Raw genomic sequence first — 8,906 nt, 5'->3', positions numbered from 1 at the left:
TTTACCCTCATCAATACTATAAACTTAAATAATATTCTGTTAATTCTTTGAATATATCTGAATGAAAAATTTTTTAAATGATAGCTTTTAAATTTCATGGTATTATTTTCTTTTTCAAATTTATCAATTGTATATGGCATTTATTTTGTGTTAATATTTCCTTTTCAGATGGAGATTATTTTAAATGTTATTGAAAAATTTATCTGTAAATTTGTACTTCAGCAAAACAAAACAGTGAAATGAATAATATGGGATAACTTGATTTAAGAAATTCCTTGGAATTTTATTTTTTGTTGCTGAATATCAAAGATTAACATCTATCTATAAGAAACCTATTTTAAAACTACGGCACAAAAAAATACAGCACAAATAGTTTACAATAAAGAGATAGAAAAAGGTATATCATGCAAAATTATTTATAAAGTAAAGTGACCTAGGACTAAACTAATAGATAAAGTAGACTTCAGTGCAAGGAATATTAGAATATTAGAGGCAGAGATATTTCTTAAGATACAATACTCCGCATCTTCAAAAAACACAACAAACAAACATGTATGTACCTAAAAATATATCTTTGAAGTGTGTAAAGCAAATAATTATCGAATTAAAAGGAAAAAGGCAAATATAAAATACAGTTGAAGATTTCAACACTCCTCTCTAGTAATTTGTAGAACAAGTTTAAAATCTATAAAGATACAGACATATTTAGTAACTATGTCCATCAATATGAGTTCATTCACATTTATTGAATACTTTACCCAATAACAGCAAAATGCAATTTTTATTTTTTTATTTTTCAAAATGCAATTTTTAAAATTTCACCTAGAACATTTACCAAGATAGATAATATGCTAAGTGACTTTTAAAATGTGAATGTGTTTATATATCATATCCTATTATATTAGGAATATATCCTGGAGTCATACATGAATGACCGGGAGTCACCACTACCATTAAGTAACTTCTCACCATGAAAACAACAAGTCCAGATGGCTTCATTGGTGAATTAAGTCAGGCATTTAAAGACGTAGAATTGCATCTTACATGGGAGTTAAGTTCTAATGTCCCCCATCAAGATTCTTAGCTCCAAGAGTTAGAAGGAAAACCAAACTAATTCAAGACCAAGAAAAATTACTAGAAGGATTTTGAGAAACCTTTATATCCAGCAGGCCTGTAGACAGAGATCGTGGGACTGGCAAAGATGCCTGATGACTCCACACAAGCCATGTGGTCAGCACTGCTGAGCTCAGACCTTCTGGCCAATACCGCCAATACCACAGACCTCACACACTCATCCATCACATGGTCACTATGCTATGGGTGCTTCAGGGAACAAGATGTGGACACACTGCCACCACCTCTCTAGAATGATTGCTCACAGTCCCCACTTCATTGTTTCATGAAGGGTTAACCCACAGATGCATGTCCTTTTGTCCTATTTGCAAAAGAAATTAGAAAAATATGTTGTCATTTCAACCTCTATGGAGGCTCTGTCTCATAAACGTGAGAAAGAGCTCACATACAGGAAGGGACATCAGATGCTGGGGCACTTATAATAACCATGTGCTCAATAATGCATGTAAGTAAAAAGAAAAGTGTGTAATCCAAAATATCTTTTAAACCCCCCCCCACCCCCCAAATCCCTTAAATTTTTCAGGTGTATGCCCACATACAAGTATGCCAACTTTCAGTAAGTCCAAGAGGGTCACTTTTTTCTCCAGTGTTGGAATAAATTGTTAGTAGAGCAGCAAATAATGTAACTGGATTGCACTGAGATCATAAAAGATATTTTTGGGGGTGGGGGCGATGCTTCACTAGGTCTTTTTTGGGGCTTCCTTAGTGACTCAGACAGTAAAGTCTGCCTGCAATGCAGGAGACCCAGGTTCAATCCCTGGGTTGGGAAGGTCCCCTGGAGAAGGAAATGGCAACCCATTCCAGTGTTCTTGTCTGGATAATCCCATGGATGGAGAAGCCTGGCAGGCTACAGCCCCTAGGGTCACAATGAGTCAAATATGACTGAGTGATTGTTGGGGACTCAGTAATTGTGGTGAACAGCTTGGTTGTCCAGCAGCATGTGGGATCTTAGTTCCCCGACCAGGGATGGAAACCCCGTCCCCTGCATTGCAAGGCAGATTCTTAACCACTGGACCACCAGAAAAGTTCCAATGTTTTTAAATACATAAGTTTTTCTTTAAAACACTAGACCTACACTACAGTAGTGAATGCTCACACTACATCAAATTGAGGGGATGGCAAACACCACCAGACACTACTTAAATTATTATTTTTCGTTTTCCTTCTTTTCATCCTCTGCATCACTTCCCAGTCCCATTCCTTTCCTCCTCCTCTTCCTCCTTCTCTTCCCCCCTTTATCCCTCCTCTTCCCCTTCCACCTCCTCTTCAGCAAAGAAGCCCATTAGTTGCTCATATGATAGGGCTTGGCTGTTTTGCTCCATCTCCCTGACAGCAGGAGCAGAGATTTTGTCAACATTTTCTCACATCACTCTCTTCTATCAAGCCCAGAAAAAAAAAAAAAAAAAGCTGAACTTTTCCTTTACAGATGGGCAAGCTGACATCTAAACAGGGATAGGACTCATCAGAAAAACACAGAAACAGCAGTGCCCATCAGCACTAGAGCCCAGACTACTTACTCACGCATCTCCTTATATATACTTTCTTACTTTCAAGAGTCCAGACTTTGAGATGGGAGGCTAGACTCTCCTGGCATTAAGAGTTCCACAGAGCCATTGTTCTGAATTTATTTCCTGCTTCCCAACCCAGTGATAAGAATATCCTAGAAACTGGATTTTTCTATAAAAAATCTTTCTCCATGTGGACTGTATACATTCTGCCTCAAATTCTCTTTGGCAGTTTCACAGTTTAAAAATACTTGAGCATCTCTTGAACGTTGTTTCTCCTCCTCATTGTAAGACTGCACTTTTCACTGCATTAGCTCCAGGAATGCCTTCCTTCCCTGCTGGAGCCACTGCCTTTTCGAACTCCTGATTCTCTCCACGCCTACTTTCCATTGGCAACATCTTTCCCAAGCCCATGCTTGAATTTATTCTCTTCAAATGAACTCCAAAAGTGTGAAGAACTTAAACCTCTTTCTTCATGCACTCCATAAACCTTCAGTTAGACTCAAGCATGAAAACCGAAGTTCAAAACATCTGGAAAACAGTCTCTAGTCCTCTTTCCCTGGAAAATAGATATACCAGATGAACCACAAGTCCATGAAGGCCTTGTGTGGACTAGATGTGAAAGAAAGCACGTGGAATGGTCTGGGGGTTGACCTAAATAATGATAAGAAAGTTCTGTCCCTACACTGATATTTTTTCTTCTGGGACTGTGGAGCAGAGGGTTGTGATCATTGTAACCCTCGATTTACAACATATATCCACCATCCATCTATGCAAAACCCATCTTTTGATTTGTGTATTTATTTATTCCCTTTTAACCCCATCCCCATAGGCAACCACTGTTATCTGTTCTTCAGTCTCTGTTCTTGGCAAGTGCATATTGTTACCAGTGCACATGTATTTTAATTCATACAGATGTTAAGGTCCATATTGCTATGTGTGCATAACAATCCATTGCTCAGGATTACTTCACATCTCTACATTTTACTGATCTTCTCAGGACTAGACGTACAGGCTCCCAACTCCTGCCTCTACAATTAAGGCTGTGACTACTATCCATGTATTATTTGCAGAGTGGGTCCAGCGCTAGGATTCCTGGATCATAGGGTACAGTGATTGCTAGAGTAGGTCACCCAGATTGCCTATTCAGGACCAACGAAACCCCAGCTGCTGGGAGGGTTGGCTGCCCTCTTCTCTGAGTCCCTCCCAGGGGAGTTACAGAGCTGCTTTACACAAGGTCCGGGGCCCTCTAGGTCTGGACCTCGCTGTACAATAATGTGACAGGTGAGGTCTTGTGGTGATTATATTTCAATTAAACTTCTCTTGTCAGTTTCACTCCTTGAGACATGGTTCCTGAGCGTGCTCTCCAGGAAATTCCCAGCATGCACTGCTCTTTCAACATCTATTTGCCAGGGAACTGTGGGCAGTGTGAGTGAGTGTTTAATAGTGCTAGGTAGTCAAGGATGCTCCAGCAGAGCATAAGTGTCTTATATTCCTTCATTCCTACAAACACTGGGGGTTTTCTAGCAGTCCAATTTTTGCAAATGCATTAGGTATAAAAAGGTATCTTTAAAACATTTTTTTTCTGCATATCTCTGATTACTAATGATGTTCAGCCTCTCCTTTTATACTGAACAGTTTTTAGAGATTCCTCTTCTGTAAATAGCCTTAACATAGAATTTGACCATTTTCTCTTGGGGTTACTGTCTAGGTATTCATCCCTTTTAAAAATATTGCAAAATCTCCCATTCTGTCCTTGGTTTATTAACTTATCTGATGTGTCCTTCAAAAGCCTTCAATTTTGAAGTGAGTAAATCTGGCAGATATTGTTGCCTATCTTTTGAGTTTTTAAAATTCTGTTTAGAAAACAGCTTCTCCCTACATCACAGCAATGTTTTCTTCTAATAATTGTTTATTTTTACCATTCATATTTACACCTTACCTTTTCATTTTTCAATCCACTTAGAGTCCACTTGAATGTGATATTAAGTAGAAATCTTCTTTTATATTTCTCTGTGGAGTGATCTAGTGTTTTCAAGAATACCTACTAATAAATTCAGCCTTTCTCTTTAGATCTCTGATACTATCTGCTCACTGGTCTATTTACTCTTTGCCAATACCACACTGTTTATACTGGTATGACTTTGTAATATGACTCTACTTTTGGTATAACAATTCTTAAGTCTTTAGTCTCCATTTGATTATTGAATTAGTTTTTTATATCTTTCACTGAATTTTAGAGTAATTTTAAAACAAATTTAAATTTTAGAGCAAATATGTAAATTTTCTCAAAATTCCCACTGGAATTTATATTTAGACTGAATTAAATTTAAGTACAAGAGAATTGGCATGCTTAGAATATGACCATGTTTATAATATAAATTTATCATCAGAGCTTTTAAAGTATTATTTCTGTAAACTGTATGTGTTGTGGCTATTGTGAGTGATATTTTACTTTTTAAATTATATTTCCTGGATGATTATAGCTGGTAAAATGAAATACTATTGATTTTTATAATTTGGTGGTCTATCCAGCTATCTTGCTGAACTTTCTTATTAATTCTGTTGATTATGGATTTTTTTTTTATGTGTTTGTTTGGTAGATGAACATATCAAGTGCAAATGATGATGGTTTAAACCATCCCCTTTCAATCTATAGTCTTCTTCTCACTGATCTCTCTTCCGATTGCCAGCATCATGGAACACTAATAGTTCATTCCAATTTATATTCCTTAATACTGGAAAAAAATTGCTTTTCATTCTTAGTTTGCAAAAGAGTTTAAGCTATAACTAGATGCTAACACTTTCTTTTTTTTTTAATTTTATTTTTTCCAGTGGGTTTGTCATACATTGATATGAATCAGCCATAGAGTTACACGTATTCCCCATCCCGATCCCCCCTCCCACCTCCCTCTCCACCCGATTCCTCTGGGTCTTCCCAGCCCACCAGGCCCGAGCACTTGACTCATGCATCCCACCTGGGCTGGTGATCTGTTTCACCATAGAAATGTACATGCTGTTCTTTCGAAACATCCCACCCTCACCTTCTCCCACAGAGTTCAAAAGTCTGTTCTGTACTTCTGTGTCTCTTTTTCTGTTTTGCATATAGGGTTATCGTTACCATCTTTCTAAATTCCATATATATGCGTTAGTATACTGTAATGTTCTTTATCTTTCTGGCTTACTTCACTCTGTATAATGGGCTCCAGTTTCATCCATCTCATTAGAACTGATTCAAATGAATTCTTTTTAACGGCTGAGTAATATTCCATGGTGTATATGTACCAGAGCTTCCTTATCCAGTCATCTGCTGATGGGCATCTAGGTTGCTTCCATGTCCTGGCTATTATAAACAGTGCTGCGATGAACATTGGGGTGCACGTGTCTCTTTCAGATCTGGTTTCCTCAGTGTGTATGCCCAGAAGTGGTATTGCTGGGTCATATGGCAGTTCTATTTCCAGTTTTTTAAGAAATCTCCACACTGTTTTCCATAGTGGCTGTACTAGTTTGCATTCCCACCAACAGTGTAAGAGGGTTCCCTTTTCTCCACACCCTCTCCAGCATTTATTGCTTGTAGACTTTTGGATAGCAGCCATCCTGACTGGTGTGTAATGGTACCTCATTGTGGTTTTGATTTGCATTTCTCTGATAATGAGTGATGTTGAGCATCTTTTCATGTAACACTTTCTTTAGCACTAAATATGAACGCATTAATGTGTCACTTTCAGTCCCTTCGCTAACCCCTTTTGCAAAGCTTTTTGTTTCCGTGACTATTTCTGAGCACTTCATGGCATTAGATCCCAGCTACAAACCTAGGCCTAGAAGACTTCCTATGCTTGCTACTGTGTACTTCTGCCATTACCATAAGAAGAAAATGCCTGGACCAATAAGGATGAGGGACTCGTGGAACTGAGTTGCCTCGATTAGGCCCATCCAGGTCAGTTGAGTCCATCTTACTTGCAGATGCAGGAATGCAGAGCCAGTCTAGTCAAAGTTAATGGAGCTGCCCAGTCAAGATCAGCCAACAGCCACCGCTGGTCATTCATTCCACAGATGTGTGAGTTCAATAAATGCTTATTGCTACATGCACTGAAATTATGTGGGTTTTAGTTACACTGAAACTGCTGACAACAAAGTGTCACATGTCAGTGGTCTCTATAGTCACCATCCCAGATAAAAATTCCAGCCAATAAAAGGAAGCTCTCTCACCAACTCCCTGCTCACCATAGCCCCTGCCTCTCCCCCAAAGTTGCCCCACCTGCATGCAGTGAATGCACCATTGTCTCACCCACACAGGTTAGAAATATTGCTGGTGGCCCCTTGGGGTCTTCTCTGGTCATTTCCCTGGGATGTAGACATGACTGATTTCCCTAGGAGACCCAGGAAACCCTGATAACTGGACCCCAAACTCTGCCCTAACAAAAAAGAACACCAAATAATCCAAATATGTCTTGTGCCTCTAAAGCTCTTTGGAATCATAAATAGTTGTATACACAGCCCTTACTTGAGATCCCCAAGAGAAATAAGAGCAATTTCAGGGAAGGCAGCAGGCTTGGTAGGTTTTTGTTATCAAAGCAGGATTTGTCAACCATTCATTCTGCTTCAACTTCTTTGGCTAGTGGCGTTGCTGCCAGGGGGCGTTGTCTGAACCTGCAGCTGCCAGGTTGGTGAGCCAGCCAGCATCCTTGGTCGGGAATCATGATTTTTTTTTTTTAAACTAATTCTTATTGTTGTCCACTTCACAGTTTTGCTGCTGTGCTGTAGACCCGAGTATCAATTTTACTTGAAAATGCTGCAAAAACAAAAAGGTAATGCCACTTCCCACACTGTTTCAAAAGGTTTTTAAGTGGAAAAAGGTATTTAGTATTTTTAATAAGCATCTTCAATACTATTGAGTTGGTTTCTTTGTTCATATCACAAGATTAATTATGCTGTCAGACACTTTCAAGGCCTGCTTAACAAAGATTCAGTGATATAATGGTTTGCTTTGCACTGCCTTTTTTCTGCATAGCAATCACAATCAGCATTAGACAATTTAAAACCCTTTCACCAGCCGGAAGTTCTGAAGAGCCTTTTAATCAACAAAAGTAATTTTGCAAACAACTAGATACAGCATTTTTCATATTAACTAACTTGCGTTTAAACTCTGCAGGCTTGATTCTTCGTGGATCTCTGATTCCAGGAAACTGGGTTATTCCGATGGCCTAGAATTTAAAAGTGGGGATCACAACATATTGTCTGCCCTGGGAACCCCCCAATTTTCACATTCCATTTCTCTACTCTGCTTATTAAAATGATAGCATTGGTATGCAAATGTAATTCATTCATTTTAATTATCTCTTTATGTGTATATATATATATCTTATCTAATCCATTAAACTCTTTTTTAAAAAAAAATTTGGCTGCCCAGAGGGCTTCATCTTGCTACTTTTTGTAACAACAGCAATTTATGTTAGTATGTTGTAGTTCTATATAATTTTGTTTTAATTTGCTTGTTTTTCTTTTTTGGTTACTTGTGCCTGCCTGGAATGAGGGAATTCTACTATCATCACTTTTGAGATTTTAAAGTTCAAAATTTTTTGAGATTGACAATAATCGAGTTGAAACCTGAATTCCCTGCTCACACAGTGACGCGGCGGCAGCCCCATACAAAACTAAAGGTTGTGAGGTTTGGTACTTGAAAGAGGCTTTCTTTGGGAACCATAGCAGGGAAACAGACATGCTTGGCTTTTTTTTTTTTTTTAAATCAGGCAGGTTTTTAAAAATGAAACTAACCTGTTAATGACACCTTTAAAACATTCATTTAAAATGAAAAAAGAGGAAGGGACGGCCAAGCGGCGTTAGTAATTTGTACGGCGGCTGTGTGTAGTAATTAGCGACTGCAGCAGTGGTGTCCACCCCCTAAACCTTCGTGTGTTTGACACTATTCCAGCCCTGGTGAGACGTGACCCTGGGATCTGGAGCCACAGGACACAAGGAGCAAGTCCTGTCACAAGAAATAACAGGGTCAGGAGACGCAACTAATGAAGTCATAGCAACTGGTGCACCGAGCCAATCAGAAGAGGCGCCAATCTGTAAATGAGGATATAATTAGCAGAAAAAATAACATGCTTTGGTTGAATTCGAGGGGAGCCTGTAATGACTGGATATTGAGAAAGATTCCAAAAGATTACAGCAAACATTATGCAACAAAGAATACCTAATTAGGGGAAAAAAGTGAATATGCCTTAATTAGAGGGAAATACATGATTGAAAGACGCAGAGTTG

This window comes from Muntiacus reevesi, chromosome 2, assembly GCF_963930625.1.
Source record: "Muntiacus reevesi chromosome 2, mMunRee1.1, whole genome shotgun sequence".
Taxonomy (NCBI): Eukaryota; Metazoa; Chordata; class Mammalia; order Artiodactyla; family Cervidae; genus Muntiacus; species Muntiacus reevesi.
Note: the sequence above shows the minus strand (reverse complement) of the source record.